Source organism: Arachis ipaensis, chromosome B5, assembly GCF_059453495.1.
Source record: "Arachis ipaensis isolate K30076 ecotype BB chromosome B5, ASM5945349v1, whole genome shotgun sequence".
Taxonomy (NCBI): domain Eukaryota; kingdom Viridiplantae; phylum Streptophyta; class Magnoliopsida; order Fabales; family Fabaceae; genus Arachis; species Arachis ipaensis.
Window position 1 is genome coordinate 68,777,405 of NC_142440.1, and position 17,874 is coordinate 68,795,278.

General features: G+C 38.2%; 1 non-coding gene across 1 annotated transcript; it reads right to left on the minus strand.

The window, feature by feature from the left end:
* Nucleotides 1–5,055: 5,055 nt before the first annotated feature.
* On the minus strand, nucleotides 5,056–5,162 carry LOC148564534 (small nucleolar RNA R71). Its single transcript, XR_015885548.1, has one exon. It is a non-coding gene; the product is annotated as a small nucleolar RNA R71 (small nucleolar RNA).
* Nucleotides 5,163–17,874: the final 12,712 nt, after the last annotated feature.

Genomic DNA, 17,874 nt, shown 5'->3' on the forward strand with positions numbered 1-17,874 from the left:
CGCTTACGCATTAGAGGCTTTATTTTTTTGAAAAAATATAACAACGCCAGAAATTATTAAACAACTAAACCATAAATTAAACGAAATAAACATAACTAAAATGAAAATTTAACTTAATACTAATATAAACAAAAAGGAAAATTGGAAAGAATTTACCATGGTGGGGTGTTTTCCACCTAGCACTCTTAGTTAAAGTTCTTAAGTTGGACATTTGGTGAGCTCCTTGTCATGGTGGCTTGTGCTTGAACTCATCTTGAAACTTTCACCAACGCTTGGTCTTCTAATAAGCTCCAACATGCCCAAGTGAATTCACCAAGCCTTGATAAAATTCTTCACAAGTTTTGAGCTCCCAAAATTGATCCTCTTGTATGCCGGGATCCCAAATCTTGTTTCTACACCGGTCTTTACGTTGATCATCATTGCTCCGACTGGGTGGCAAGTAATCCGAATTCTCAATGATGTAACAAACTCCTCTCTTAGATCCAACCAAATTATCACTAGTCTAACTCTTGAAATATCAACCTTAATGAGTCTTGATTTGCAACTCCAACCACTAAACATCATTCTCTTACGCTTAATTCCACAAAGCCTCCTAAGTTGGGCATCTGTTTCAAGAATACCATACTCAAGTGGGATAGTAAGGCGAATAGAGATAAGTTTTACCCACTCAAATGAAGGGGTAGATGGCCACCTAGGTAGAGAAGTCTCCAACAACCTTGACAAAGCATATTCAACTCCCTTCCAACCTTGCCGAAGGACTTCCACCTTTTGAAAAGATTCTTTACCTTCAACTTCCTCACCGGATTCATCCAACTCTTCTCTATCATTCAAATCATAGATATGAGGTTGAGAGAAATCTACCTCAATGTTGCTTTTAATTTCATCAGGAGAAGGTTCTTCAAACTCAAGGATTTCACTTGTGGATGTAGATTCATCACTAGGAAGACTTGGTTCATGATCATCCTCACCAAGGGAACTTGGCTCTTGATCTATCCCATCCAATTCTTCATATGGAATATGCATTGGAGGTTGTACAGTAGCCTCTTCAACATCGATTTCAAGCTTCTTGGAGGAATACTCTATAACTCCAGATTCCCACGGAGGTTCAGCATCTCCTAAGTCTTCAGCCACTTCTTCTTCTTCAACTATTATGGCTTCCCCCAATTGTTCCAATAGAAAGTCACATTTCTCACTTTCCACCAGAGTTTCTAGTGTCTCTTTCATGCTACGCTCTTCTATTGATTCTCCACATGTAGCCATGGGAGTACTTTGAGTGTCAAAGTGCAGAGAGGCTAAATTACCTACTACCTCAGTCAAGGTAGCTACAAACTCTAGTGTTGTCCTTTGTATCTCTCTTTGCTCTTGAAGAAGAACACTTAGAGTGTCATCCATTAGGGATTAGGGTGGATATGAGGGTTCATTGCTTTGGAGGAAAGGTTCATGATAAGATGGTGATTCATCATGAGAAGGATATGGCAGTTCAACACTCTCCATCTTTTTCACTTGTTGCATAACACACCTCAATCCCTTGTTCTCAAGTTGAGATATGTTAGCCATGAGAGCTTCGTGTTCTTTTCGGCTTTTCTCTCACTTCATTTGATGGATGGTTGCTTGAAGTCGATCTATTGCTTCTTTAAAATGATCCTATGGCTCTTATTCCGCTTGGCTAATGTAATTAGGATCATATTGTGGTTGAAAGCTCCCATACATTGGAGGTGGTGTATATGGAGGTGGTGGTTCTTGGGAGTAATTAGGTTAGAATTAGGGTGTCTCTATGTATCATTCATATGGCTCATAAGGTAGTTGGTGTAGTGGGTAAGGATTAGAATCATATGGAGGTGTTTGGTAAAACGGGGCTTGTGAATATAGTGGTTCAAAACTGTGTTGAGGAGCGGGTTCATAGGCATATGGTGGGGCTTGTTAGTAACTACAAGGGGTCCATGATGCCAGGACATTTTGGGCAGCTTCACTGACCTTTTCTTTACTATTTTAGGGTAGTTTCATGCATTTTCTTAGTTAATAAGCAAGTTTTGGGTAGATAATCACTTACATTTTCATTCAAGCAAACATTGTGAATTTTACATGATTTTATGAGAATTATGCATGAATTGAATGGTAAAATGGATGATGCATGATCTCATGAGTTAGAACCTAGCTTTGATGCACTTTACTAGCTTGATTTTAGGACAAAGGAAGCAAGGAAGATGCCACGTTAATAGCCAAGTTAGTCTAACTAACGTGACCATTAACGTGGAATGGAGGCTAGCTTGCAACGTTAATAAGAAAAGTGAACACCAATAACGCCTTCGTGAGCCATCATAGCCCACGTTAGTGTCCACGTTAACTACATTAACGTGGAAGCTAACGTGGAGAAAAAAGAAAGCCCCAACGTTAGTGGTAAAAGTGAACACCACTAACGTTCCAAAAGGTACAATTGGCCACGTTAAGAGTTACGTTAACTACATTAACGTGAACTCTAACGTGGGAGGAGCAAGGAAGAGCCAACGTTAGTGACACTCACCTTTGTTACTAACGTTGGACCAAGCCACTATTAGCCACGTTAGTTGCCACGTTAATTACATCAATGTGGAAGCTAACGTGGAAGAAAGAAATGATGAGCCAACGTTAGTGACACTCACCTTTGTCACTAACGTTGGAGATGGCAATCACTATCACGTTAGTGGCCACATTAATTATATTAACGTGAGGCACTAACGTGGAAAAGGGGCGTTTGGAGTGTTAGTAACAAAGGTAAGTGTCACTAATACTCTCGAAGTTGAGGCATGCCCATGTTAAAAGTCACGTTAGCTACACTAACGTGGACTCTAACGTAGGGAGGAAGGGCAACAAGCAAATGTTATTGAAAAAGGTGAATGGCAATAACGTTTGCGAAGGACCAAGAGGCAACGTTAGTGGTCACATTAGTGTCACTAACGTTGAATTTAATGTGGACCATTTTGGGTTAGGAACGTTAGTGAAAAAGGTAATCGTCACTAACATTCTCGAACCCACATTTTCACTTAACGTTAACACCACTAACGCCCTAACTAACGTCCATGCCTAACTCACACTTTTTCTGCAAGCAAAGCTAAGCCCACTGAAGATGATAACTACTTCAACTCAAAGATCCAAAGGCCCATATCCAAGACTTGAAGAGCCAACTAGAAGATCAGAAGAGTAGTATATATAGGAGTAGTTTTGAACTAGAGAGAGCTTTGGGCATTGAGAGAACTACTCTCTGTATAATTTTACTTTCTCTGCAATTTCTAGTTTTACTTTCAGAATATATTTTCCATCTTTGCTTTCCATTCCCAGAGCTATGAACAACTAAACCCCTTTCATTGGGTTAGGGAGCACTGTTGTAATTTGATGGATCAATAATAGTTTTCATTATTCTTCTTCTTTCTTTTCTCTTGATTTTACTAGAAAGCTTTCAATCTTCATCCAATTGGGTAGTTGTCTTGAAAAAGAAGCTACTCATACTTGGATCTCTTTAGAACCTTGGAAGAGGAATGAAGAGATCATGCTAGAAATGCTTTCTCATGTTGGACAAAATTGGGGTTTGGACGGATATAGTGATATATAATTCTCCCAATACTTTGATTTGGAAATATATGTGGTATAATCAGTGACCATACTTCATCTCTTCTCATGAGCAATTAGACCAAGGAATTGGTTATTGATCAAGATTTGAGAGATTGAATCACTAAGGAATTGGAATTCAATCACTTAAGATTGCCAAGGAGATCAATGAATGCATTGATTGAGGAAGAGATGAAAATGAACTTGATCCGGAGAATACAACACCTCCTGAGCCCAATGAACTCCCCATTTCTGATCTTACCCATTCTCTTTATCATTTGCCATTTACTTTTATGCTCATATTCCCAATTTCCCATTTACAATTCTGCAATTTACTTTCCGCCATTTACATTTTGCTCTTTATTTCCCGCATTTACATTTTCTGCTATTTACTTTCCCGCCATTTAATTTCCTGCAATTCTCAACTCAAATTCTGCTTAGCTCAACTAGAACATTTCTCTAATTAAAGTTGCTTGACCAATCAATCCCTGTGGGATTCGACCTCACTCTATTGTGAGTTTTTACTTGACGACAATTCGGTATACTTGCCGAGGGAGATTTGTTAAGAGACAAGTTTCCGTGCATCAAGTTTATGGCGCCGTTGCCGGAGATTGATTTTGTATCAACAATGATTAAATTGGTGGATAACTAGATTGAGCATTTTTCTTTTGTTTGATTTAATTTCTGTTTGAGTGATTTACTTTCAGTTTTAGTTATTTTCTTCCCTTTACCTCTTACCCGTTTGTGGTGTTATCTTTATTTTTTTTTAATTCAGTTCACTGAATCACTAACTGTTTGATATATTGCATCACTCACACTAACAGCAGTTTTAACAAGAGTACTTTCTGCATTTATTTTCTCTCTTGCTTTTGCTCTGTTGGTTGTATAACAGGTAGAAGAAGCGGGGCTTCAACTTCCTTTGATTCTGAACCTGAGAGGACCTTCCTTAGACTAAGGAGGGAAGCAAGAGGAAAGAGAGTCGTTGGTGCTGAGAAAGAAGAGGAGTATTTTGAACCAAACATGGATGAGAATATGGAAAACCATCATGAAGAAGAGGCTCACAACCATGGCAGAGAAGGTCCAGTACATCATGCGGGACAAGAGAGAAGAGTTCTGGGCTCTTACATAAATCTAAACCTAGGAAACTGTGGAAGTAGCATCCAAAAGCCAACCATACATGTCAATAACTTTGAACTAAAGCCACAGCTCATCACCCTTGTTCAGAACAACTGTTCATTCGGAGGAAGTGTCCAAGAAGATCCCAATCAACATCTAACCACCTTCCTGAGGATATGTGATACTGTGAAGTCTAATGGTGTTCATCCTGACACCTATAGACTGCTTCTGTTTCCTTTTTCACTCAAGGACAAAGCATTTAAATGGCTGGAATCCTTCCCGAAGGAGAGTTTAACAACCTGGAAAGATGTGGTGAACAAATTCTTGGCAAGATTCTATCCTCCTCAAAGGATCAACAGGTTAAGATCTGAGGTACAAACCTTCAGGCAACAAGATGGTGAAACTCTATATGAAGCATGGGAGAGGTTTAAGGACTTGACAAGAAGGTGCCCGCCAGATATGTTCAATGAATGGGTGCAGTTACACATCTTCTTTGAGGGTCTTTCTTACGAATCAAAAAAGGCAGTAGACCACTCATCTGGGGGATCTCTGAACAAGAAGAAGACCATTGAAGAAGCCATAGATGTCATTGAGACTGTAGCAGAGAATGACTACTTCTATGCTTCTGAAAGAGGCAACACTAGAGGAGTAATAGAGCTAAACAACGTGGATACATTGCTGGCTCAGAACAAGATGATCACCAAGCAGTTGGCTGACCTTACCAAGAAGATGGAGAGGAACCAAATAGTAGCAATCACCACCTCATCAGCAACCCAAGAAGGAGTGAATGCAGAGGCAGAGGGTGATCAGGAACAAGCCAACTACATTGGAAACTCACCTAGGCAAAACCATGATCCATACTCCAAAACTTATAATCCTAGTTGGAGGAACCACCCAAACTTTGGGTGGGGAAATCAACAAGATCAAGGCCAAGATCAGAGACGTCACAACCCCAACAACAATGCAGCTCACCAACATTCCACACAGAGATCATATCAGCACCCACCTAACAACACCTCTCAACATCCATATCAAAACTAAAATGGCCCTTCTCACCCCTCCAATCTCAACTCACCATCATCCGAAGATAGACTCTCAAGGATTGAGGCTCTACTTGAACGTATATACAAAGAAGTTCAAGACAGTAAAATGTTCTGAGAGGAAGTGCGGTCCAATATGCAGAATCAAGATGCTGCCATCAAGAAACTTGAGACACAAATTGGCTACCTATTTAAGCAAATTCCCAGCCATAACCTGTGCAGCAACACCGATCCAAACCCAAGGGAGGAATGTCAGGCTATCACCCTCAGAAGTGGGAAGAAATTGAAGGAAACTTCCAAGAAACCACAAGAGAAGAACTCAAATGAAGGGGAAGAGGAACGAGATGAAGTCCAAATTCCCACTCCCAGTTCACAGCAAAAAGGAGAAATCCTGAAGCCAGACGTCCCAAAAGCTCCATACCCTCAACAATTGAAAAAGAAGGGGGATGACAACCAATTCTTAAGGTTTTTGGACATCTTCAAAAAACTACAAATCAACATACCCTTTGCTGAAGCAATAGAGCAAATGCCGCTCTATGCCAAATTTTTAAAGGAATTAATGACCAAGAAGAGAAGCTGGAAGAACAACGAGACTGTGATACTAACTGAAGAATGTAGTGCCATCATTCAGCACAAACTACCCCAGAAATTGAAGGATCCTGGAAGCTTCCAGATTCCTTGCATTATAGGGGAAATCACAATGGAGAAGGCCCTATGTGATTTAGGAGCCAGCATAAATCTGATGTCAGTAGCTATGATGAGAAAAATGAGGATTGAGGAGGCCAAGCCAACAAAAATGGCCCTATAACTGGCAAACCGATCATTCAAGTTTCCTCACGGCATAGTAGAAGACTTGTTGGTGAAGGTAGGAGAGTTTATCTTCCCAGCAGACTTTGTAGTGTTGGACATGAAGGAAGAAGCCAAGGCCTCCATCATCCTGGGAAGACCATTTTTGGCCACTGTTAGAGCTATCATTGATATCCAAAAAGGTGAACTTACCCTGAGATTACACAATGAGAAGATGACATTCAATGTGTTCAAGGCCATGAGCTACCCACAAGAACCACTGGGAGAATGTATGAGGTTGGATTCACTGGAAGATGCAGTACAAGAGATTTTTGAAGAAGAAGAACTTGAAGGGTTAACAGAAGAGGAATCGGCATCTAGCAAAGAGGCTGCAATAGCGGAGATTCATGTTCAGGGTGCACCAGAGGAGGAGAATGAAAGAAAAGAAGCACCTAAACTCGAACTCAACGCACTGCCACCCACTCTCAAATATGCATATTTAGGAGAGAATGAAAGTTACCCAGTGATCATAAACTCAGCCCTTAGCCAAGATCAAGAGGATGAACTACTCCAAGTATTGCAAAAGCATAAGGATGCCATTGGATGGACCCTCGCTGACTTGAAGGGAATCAGTTCGGCCATATGCATGCATAAGATACTGCTGGAAGATGATGCCAAACCATCCATCCAGCCCAAAGGAGGCTAAATCCAGTCATGAAAGAAGTGGTACAGAAGGAAGTCATGAAGCTTTGGCAAGGAGGGGTAATCTACCCAATTTCGGATAGCCCATAGGTCAGCCCCGTCCAAATGGACCCCAAGAAAGGAGGAATCACTGTAGTACCCAATGAGAGGAACGAACTCATTCCTACAAGAACGGTCACAGGATGGAGGATGTGCATTGACTACAGAAAACTCAATGAAGCTATAAGAAAAGATCACTTCCCACTTTCCTTCATGGATCAGATGTTGGAAAGACTTGCAGGACACGCATATTACTATTTTCTAGATGATTACTTAGGATATAATCAAATAGTGGTTGATCCGAGAGACCAGGAGAAAACGTCATTTACTTGCCCATATGGAGTGTTTGCATACAGGCGCATGCCATTTGGGCTATGTAATGCTCCTGCAACGTTTCAACGCTGCATGCTTTCTATCTTCTCAGATATGATAGAAAAATTCATTAAAGTCTTTATGGATGACTTTTCAGTATTCGGGGATTCCTTTCCTAATTGCCTAAATCACCTCGCCCTGGTACTAAAAAGATGTCAAGAAACCAATCTGGTCTTGAATTGGGAAAAATGTCACTTTATGGTGACAGGAGGAATAGTTCTTGGCCATAAGGTTTCTAACCAAGGCATTGAGGTAGACAGAGCTAAGGTGGAACTCATTGAAAAACTACCCCCACCAAGTGATGTCAAGGCAATTAGGAGCTTTTTAGGGCATGCTGGTTTTTACAGAAGATTTATCAAAGATTTTTCAAAGATAGCCAAACCCTTAAGCAATCTCCTTGTATCTGATACACCATTTGTCTTTGATGAAAAATGCATGCTAGCATTCGAAAACTTGAAAAAGAGGCTGTCCTCTGCCCCTATCATTTCCCCACCTGATTGGAACTTACCATTTGAACTTATGTGTGATGCATCTGATTTTGCAGTTGGGGCAGTGTTAGGACAGAGGAAAGATAACTTGGTCCATGTGCTATACTATGCCAGCAAAGTCCTCAATGACACCCAGGAGCTTCGAAAAAGGACAGCAAGTACTCCTCTACAACTCCAAATTGAGACTTTTCCCAGGAAAACTCAAATCAAGATGGTCAGGACCCTTTCTTGTCACAAAGGTCTCGCCATATGGACACATAGAAATCATGGAGGAAAGTTCAAAGAGGACTTTCACTGTGAACGGACAAAGGCTCAAGCACTACATGGGCAACATGGGGGAAAACCCCAAAATGAAGTATCATCTCAATTAATGGAGGAATCGTTGAGCTAGGGACGCTAAAAGAGCACTTCATTGGGAGGCAACCCAACCTAAGGTAGTTTCCTTTTCATGATCATTTCAATAAAAGTTACAAGTAGTTTCCCCTGTATTGTGAGGAGCTAAGTTTGGTATTGCACACCAAAACAATCCAAAAGTGAATGTGTAATTCTAAGTTTGGTGTTCCACCAAAGATTTTAGTTAGAATCACACTACACTTCTTCAATGGCAAGTTGCTAGCCCCAACCAATCAAGGAAACCACTTAACCTTAGTTTAGTTTCTAGTTCATAGCCATTTTGTTAATAACAGCACATGAGGTTCTTTGCATGTATTCAATATGCGTATTAGGCAAGGAACTAAGTTTGGTGTTCACACACTAAATTAAGTTCAGAATTTCACAAGCATACATGCATGCTAACTATTTCTCAAGTGCTTTGGGAACAAGCAACTTCCAACAACTTTGCAGGAATTCAATCAATCTTCTGGAAAACAGTGCACCATCATCCAAGGAGGCGAAGAAGGATGCAGAAGCTATGGATGATGACAATGAAGGGATAGCTAGAAGTCACCACCAAAAGGTTGTATTGTTACTCGATTCCATATGCTTGGAGTGCTCAAATTGGAAGTCTGAATGTACCCTTGATTAATAGCTACTCTTCAGATTAATTCACTAGAATTTAATGATTGTTTTCTTTGCTTAGGTCTATGCTTGCTAGTCTAATGTCACTGCTGCATTTTCACCTTGCTCACTTGTATGCTTGTCCTTTAAGTCAAATAACAAGAGATGTTATGAAAGACCAGAGTGAGGTTTAATTTGTGGAGTAAGTTCTTAAGCTTGTGGTGTAGTAATTACTTAGCTAAGTTGGTTCACCAACAAGGTAGGAAGGTAACTATCTGTCCTGAATCATATGCTTGAAACAAACCCCATGAGACTAGCTAAATAACAAGATCCTAATAAGAAAAAGAGAAAGAAAAATGAAAGTTGAGAAACAAAGAAAAAGAGTAAGAAATAAGGCTAGGCACCAAGGGTTAAATCTTAAGGCATGTGTTTGTGGTGCTCCTGTGTAAAGGATATGCTTGGATGAATAAGCTCTCAGGGGTGCCTTATCACTTGGTAACTTGGGTTAACTAACCCGGGATTATCAGCTGAAAGTCTACTATCAAGAGTAACCTTTGCTACAGAACACTTAGTAACCCAAAGAGGTGCTGGACACCAAGGTCTCAAGTAAGAAAATAACAAACTATGTGCCTGTGGTGTGTATGTATGGGGGAAAGAGACTTGAGGGAGTAAGTCCTTAGGGGTGTCTTAACACCCAGCACCTTGGACCAACTGGTCCGAGAGTGCTGGCTGAAAGCTTATCTTAAAGAGTCACCCCCTCACAAAGCACCTAGTCTAAGAACACAATTACACCTTGAAAAGACACAGGGATCAATGAATAAAAGTCTCATAGGGTGCAATCAAGTGAGTATTCCAGGGCATGATAAAGGTCTGAAAGCCAGTGAAGGAATGAACCTAAGTTGCTATGCATGAAACCCTATAAAACCAAGGACATGACTTCCAAAATAATGACTCATTTCTCTTGTCATTTCATTCATCATTCTCATGTTTCAGTACTTGCATAGAGACAAGCAAGATTTAAGTTTGGTGTTGTGATGCTAGGGCATTTTGGCCAGTTTCACTAACCTTTTCTTTACTGTTTTAGGGTAGTTTCATGCATTTTCTTAGTTAATAAGCAAGTTTTGTGTAGATAATCACTTACATCTTGATTCAAGCAAACATTGTGAATTTTACATGATTTTATGAGAATTATGCATGAATTGAATGATAAAATGGATGATGCATGATCTCATGAGTTAGAACCTAGCTTTGATGCACTTTACTAGCTTGATTTCAGGACAAAGGAAGCAAGGAAGATGCCACGTTAATAGCCACATTAGTCTAACTAACGTGACCATTAACGTGGAATGGAGGCCAGCTTGCAACGTTAATAAGAAAAGTGAACACCAATAATGCCTTCGTGAGCCATCATAGCCCATGTTAGTGTCCACGTTAACTACATTAACGTGGAAGCTAACGTGGAGAAAAAAGAAAGCCCCAACGTTAGTGGTAAAAGTGAATACCACTAACGTTTCAAAAGGTACAATTGGCCACGTTAAGAGTTACGTTAACTACATTAACGTGAACTCTAACGTGGGAGGAGCAAGGAAGAGCCAACGTTAGTGACACTCACCTTTGTCACTAACGTTGGACCAAGCCACTATTAGCCACGTTAGTTGCCACGTTAATTACATTAACGTGAAAGCTAACATGGAAGAAAGAAATGATGAGCCAACGTTAGTGACACTCACCTTTGTCACTAACGTTGGAGATGGCAATCACCATCACGTTAGTGGCCACGTTAATTATATTAACGTGAGGCACTAACGTGGGAAAGGGGCGTTTGGAGCATTAGTGACAAAGGTAAGTGTCACTAACGCTCTCGAAACTGAGGCATGCCCACGTTAAAAGTCACGTTAGCTACACTAACGTGGACTCTAACGTAGGGAGGAAGGGCAACAAGCAAACGTTGTTGGAAAAGGTGAATGCCAATAACGTTTGCGAAGGACCAAGAGGCAACGTTAGTGGTCACGTTAGTGCCACTAACGTTGAAGTTAATGTGGACCATTTTGGGTTAGGAACGCTAGTGAAAAAGGTGATCGTCACTAACGTTCTCAAACCCACATTTTCACTTAACGTTAACACCACTAACGCCCTAACTAACGTCCATGCCTAACTCACACTTTTTATGCAAGCAAAGCTAAGCCCACTGAAGATGATAACTGCTTCAACTCAAAGATCCAAAGGCCCATATCCAAGACTTGAAGAGCCAACTAGAAGATTAGAAGAGTAGTATATATAGGAGTAGTTTTGAACTAGAGAGAGAGCTTTGGGCATTGAGAGAACTACTCTCTGTATAATTTTACTTTCTCTGCAACTTCTAGTTTTACTTTCAGAATGTATTTTCCATCTTTGCTTTCCATTCCCAGAGCTACGAACAACTAAACCCCTTTCATTGGGTTAGGGAGCTCTGTTGTAATTTGATGGATCAATAATAGTTTTCATTATTCTTCTTCTTTCTTTTCTCTTGATTTTAATAGAAAGCTTTCAATCTTCATCCAATTGGGTAGTTGTCTTGGAAAAGAAGCTACTTATATTTGGATCTCTTCAGAACCTTGGAAGAGGAATGAAGAGATCATGCTAGAAATGCTTTCTCATGTTGGACCAAATTGGGGTTTGGACGGATATAGTGACATATAATTCTCCCAATACTTTGATTTGAAAATACATGTGGTATAATCAATGACCATACTTCATCTCTTCTCATGAGCAATTAGACCAAGGAATTGGCTATTGATCAAGATTTGAGAGATTGAATCACCAAGGAATTGGAATTCAATCACTTAAGATTGCCAAGGAGATCAATGAATGCATTGATTGAGGAAGAGATGAAAATGAACTTGATCCGGAGAATACAACACCTCCTGAGCCCAATGAACTCCCCATTTCTGATCTTACCCATTCTCTTTATCATTTTCCATTTACTTTTATGCTCATATTCCCAATTCCCCATTTACGATTCTGCAATTTACTTTCCGCCATTTACATTTTGCTCTTTATTTCCAGCATTTATATTTTCTGCTATTTACTTTCCCGCCATTTAATTTCCTGCAATTCTCAACTCAAATTCTACTTAGATCAACTAGAACATTTCTCTAATTAAAGTTGCTTGACCAATCAATCCCTGTGGGATTCGACCTCACTCTATTGTGAGTTTTTACTTGACGACAATTCGGTATACTTGCCGAGGGAGATTTGTTGAGAGACAAGTTTCTGTGCATCAGTCCACCATATCCATTGTCTTGGTATGCACCTTGGAATGGCTCTTGCTCATAGTAAGTTGGAGGAGGTTGTTGCCAAGAGGGTTGATCAAATCCTTGTGGCTCCTCCCATCTTTGATTGTTCCAACCTTGGTGCATGCCTTCATTGTAATCTCCACTTTCTACAACATAATTGTAATCACACTCAGCCAAAGGGGGTGAGAATTCAAAGTAGCAAATAAAAATAAAAACAAATAAAAATAAGCAACAAAGTCCTAAAAACTAACAAAGACTAAGAAATAAGCAAAAAGGCAAATATGTACAATAACCAATAATAAGGCACACATTTGCAAGTCCCCGGCAACGGCGCAAAAAATTTGACGGAGGAAAAATGTCGGTAAAAATTTTTCATAAAAATATCAAGTTGCAAGTATAGTCTAAACCGACAATTAAACCTCAATCAAAATTTAAATTGTTCGTCACTTAAGCAACCCAATAAATTAACCGAAGTATTAAACCTCTGGTCGTCTCTCAAGAAATTGCAGGGAAGTGTAGTTATTATTGGTTATGGGAAAGTATATTTTTAGGTTTTGAAATAAGGAACGAGTAATGTTAATAACAAGGAAATGAAATAACAACTAAGAAAAGTCCTAGCAAGGATTGATAATTGGAATTCATATCCTCATTATCATTGTCAATTGTGATGGTAGCTGCCTTTTGCTTTCACTTAATTAACCTCTAACAATGAAGGAAAGTCAAGTGAGTAAAGTTAACTTAAGTTCACAAGTCCTAATCAAAGACTAGATTTACCGAAGCTTAAGCCAACTAGCAAGTCTCAATCACCAATCAATAAAAGACCTTTGATAATTCAAGAGTCTCTAATTAATCAATCCAAGCTAAGAATATAAAAATCTAATTTAAAATCCAACCAAGTATTTTATCAAACACTTGGAAGGCACAACATAAAAACATAGAACCAACAATATATAGCAAAATCTAAAACTAACCAAAGCAAGGAAATAAAAATAACACAAATGAAAGGAAGCATCAATAACATAAAGACATGAATTGCATTAATAAAGAGTAAGAGTAGCAAAAGTGCATAAACATAAAGGTACCAACGTGAAGGAAATGATAAGTAGAATTGAAGAACAAATGTGCTAGAACAATAAATTGCAAGGAATTGTAAATAAAAATAGAAATTCAATCTAAATCTAAGAAGAAATTGGAGTAGAAACCTAAAACCTAGAGAGAGGAGAGTGCCTCTCTCTCTAGAAAACTACATCTCAACCTAAAGTGTATGAAGTGTGAGTGATTGATTCCCCCCTTCCAGCTCCACTCTGCAGCCTCTAATCTTCATTTTTGGGCTTGAAACTGGGCCAAAAGGAGCCCAGAAATCACCCCCAGCATCGTCTGTTTAATGCAGCATGTGACACTCTATCATGCGTACGCGTCAGTCTCGCGTACGTGTCGCTGGAAAAATCCCCGGTCACACGTATGCGTCATCTACGTGTACGCGTCGCTTAACTGATGCGCTGGTCACGCGTACGCGTCACCCACGCATACGCGTCGCTGCCAGCTTCTCAAAACTCCAATTTCTTGTGTTTCTTCCACTTTTGCATGCTTCCTTTCCATCCTTTAAGCCATTCCTGCCCTGGAAACCTGAAAACACTTAACACATATATAACGGCATCGAATGATAATAAGAGAGGATTAATAATTAGCAATTTTAAGGCCAAAGAAGCATGTTTTCAATCATAGTACAAAATTGGGAAGGAAAATGTAAAACATGCAATTTATATGCATAAGTGTGAGAATACTAGATAAAAGCCACTCAATTCCGCCTAAAATGTACCACGAAATAGTGGTGCATCAACCGCATACACAGGAGTGCTGGACAGAGGCCACCATCCGCATATGAGGCATGGGTCTGCGTACGCATGTATATCAGAATCCAGAAAAGTTAAGTTGCAGAAATTTTAGTTTTAGACCCCAAATTTTAAACGTTCATAACTTCCTCTACGAAACTACATTTTTCTCAAATTTTATATCAATTTAAAGCTTTTTAAATCATCTTTAATTTAAAATAACTTTAAACTAATTTCAAAAATTAAGGCTCAAGTTATGATTCGCCAAAGTTCACCAAAAACATATTTTTACCAAAGGAGACAATTATCGAATTTTCCAAAACTTCCAAACCCAACCAACTCAAACATACTCAAAACGACCCCAAAATCATTATAGACACTCTCCAAACATTTATCAATCACCTAACTATCAAAACCTCTCAATACTCCACTCCTTTAACTTCAATTCCTCCTAAATTCACACAAAAATGCCTCAATCATCCATTCTCAACAAGAACCACAACAACCAATAATCCATATCATCATCAAGAATCATCTTTAACATCAACACCCAACATTATAACTTATCAAGGCATCATACTCATCAATAATCATCATCTACCAATATATATATATATATATATATATATATATATATATATATATATATATATATATATATATATATATATATATATATATATATATATATATATATATATATATATATTCTTATCATCATATTCAAACTCATACAACCTCTATCTAAACCATAATCAAACATAGTATTTATATACAATCAATCATACAACCATATTATTCAAACCTATCTTGAAGGTCACTAGCCTAAGTTTCACAAAATATTATATACTACATAAAGGAAACTAAAACCATACACTGGCCAATTATACTCCACACACAAAACTACTTTACTACAAGCATTCAAGCCTTCACCTAACACCAAACAACACCAAGAACACTCTATATCATGAAAAACAACAAGAATCAAAGCTAGAGTTTATGACATTCAACTAAACACAAGGGTTTAGTGATATCTTACCTTATTTAATGAGTTTTAGGGTAAAATCCACTATTTACCCAAGCTAGATTACACCTAAACAATAAGAACACAAAGAAACTCAACAACCCAAAGAGCCATTTTTAAAAATGACATAGGGCAGAAAAACTCGAAAGAAAAGAGTGATTTTCTCACCACTTTGTTTAGATAAAAACGAGGAGCTCAACAAGAGTTTCGCGTGGCCGCAAACGACTCGTCAATCAGAGCTTCGTAGCTCAAGATATGGCCAAAAGAAGGAGGAGATGAATAGTGCTCTTCTTCCTCTCTTCTCTCGAAAACCAGCGCCCCTTTTCCCTCTATGTGCTAAAAATGAGCTTTCTTGGCTCATTTAAGGCTTTATGTATGCTGGACTTGAGCCCAACTTAGGTCCGGTCCAACCGCATAACATTTTTGGTTAGTTTGGCCCGACTTTGGGTCAAAACTTTTAGAATAAGTAACATTTTTTCACTCAGAAAAATCTATTGAATTCGAATCTTACATTTATATTTTTTTTTAAAAAAAATATTTTTATATTTTCGAACCTATTCCGGGCAATTAAATTATTGTATTCTACTTAAGCGATTTTTCGTGAAAACTCTAGTTCTTACAGTGCGGGTTAGGCGGGCTTTTAGTATTTGACGGTCTCAATTTTTCTGCCCGGCCTGCCTTTTTTGGCAGGTTACGCAGGTCGGCCCGACAGATTTAGGTCTGTTTGTCACCCCTACAGCTTGCGACCTTGTTTGATTTGTTTTAAAAGTATATCTAATCTAATCTATTAGTAAAAAAAAATTTAATCCAATTATCTTAAAAAATTTAAAAACTCAAATATCCAATTATGGAAGTTTTGTCATATGTTGACATTATTAATTAATGAATTATTTATATTTGTTTAATATTTGGGATAATAAATAATTATATCTATAAATTTAGGTGTCCAGTATTTTTTAAATTGAGTCTTCAATCAAGTCATTTAAGTATTTAATGCTTCTTTTTTTACATGTAAGTGTTGTTATTGCTGTTTTTTCTTCTTCTTCCTCTTTCTCCTCCTCCTTTGTTATCGTTGTCTTTTCCTATTCCTCATTTTTTCTATGCATTTCTTCATCAACGTCGTTATTTTGTCACTGCTGTCACCGCCATCATTGTCGTTGCTGCCTCCCCTCCTCCTTCTCCCACTCCTCTTTCATCACGTTTCTTTTTCAATGTCATCGTCATCGCTGTTGCTCCTATTGTTGTTGTCACTACCGCCGCCCCTTCTTCCTCCTCCTTTTTCTTCGCGTTTTTTTAATGGTGTCTTCATTGCTCTATCCTACTGTCATTGTCATTGCTACTGTTGTCGTCACATCTTTTTCTTTTTTCTTCTATATATGTTTAGTAGAGATAATGAGTATAGAAATTTTAGTGCACAACAGAAAAAAGTATTATATCAAATAAATATTTGTTTTATGTGTAAAAGTTAATGTGTTATATTTGTGAATTTATGAGTTTTATAACAATTTTTATATTATGTATAGAAATTTATGTAACTTTATAACAAAATTTCTATGTTTATGAAAATAAAAAATTATATAATAAATACGAGTACTTTTTTTGTTAAGCTCGTAGCCTGGTACGAATTTAATTGAATTTGATTATAAAAAATATTTGTAGATATAACACCACCACAAAACATTTTACAAAAATTCTAATACATAACTTAATGTTAGGCTACGGATTTCTTACTCCTATTTTTATATAGGAGTATGATTAACCATCTCTAAAATATTTACAAAATAAACCCCTTTTTATTTTTAAAAGAATTGATAACTAAACATTTGCCCTCTGATTTTTTTTTTGTTTTACACATTCTTCCTATTTCCTTTAATCTGAGTTTTAAAGAGAAGAGTCCAGAGCTCTGCTAAGGCTTTTTTGATCCTCTCTCTACTTTCCATCAATGTTGCTCGTTCCTTGTTCCTCCCTCTCCGTGGTAGCTCGCTCTCTGATCCTCTCCCTACTCCGTGGTCGTTCTCCCCTACATCGTGCTTGTTCTCTGATCCTCGATGCCGCAACACGCTACCACCGTCGCTGCTGCACTCGGGTCCACCACTTCATTATTTTCTGTTGCGTCTCTGTTCCTCTTCTTCACCAGTGACTTTGATCTCTATCCTTCTCCCTCCATCTCTGCCCCTGCGACCTACTCCTTTAAGGTTCCATTTTGTTTTTATTTTTATTGTACTTTATTTCTTTTCTATGAAAAATTTATGTGAATTTGAATGTTCTTCGTTTGCCAGAATATTGAATGTTATTTTGATTTCAAAAGAATTTGACAATAAACCAGTGAAAAGTTTCAAAATAGATTAGGAGTCCTTGATAATGCTTGAATGATTGAATTTGATTGTTGTGATTTGGTTGGTAGTAGCTCTTTTGATTTCTAATTGAATAAGGTTCCTACATTTTTGTGGAAGTAGAAAAATGATTGTGAAGAACTAAAATACATTTCATGGTGTCTTGTATGATGGGAACATTTGGGTTAGTATGAGTTAACCAAACATTTTCCCTTATCAGTTAGTTTCACTTTCTATACTCAAATATTTCAGGCTTCAAGTTCATGTTCTCTCTTTTCTTGTTTTGTAG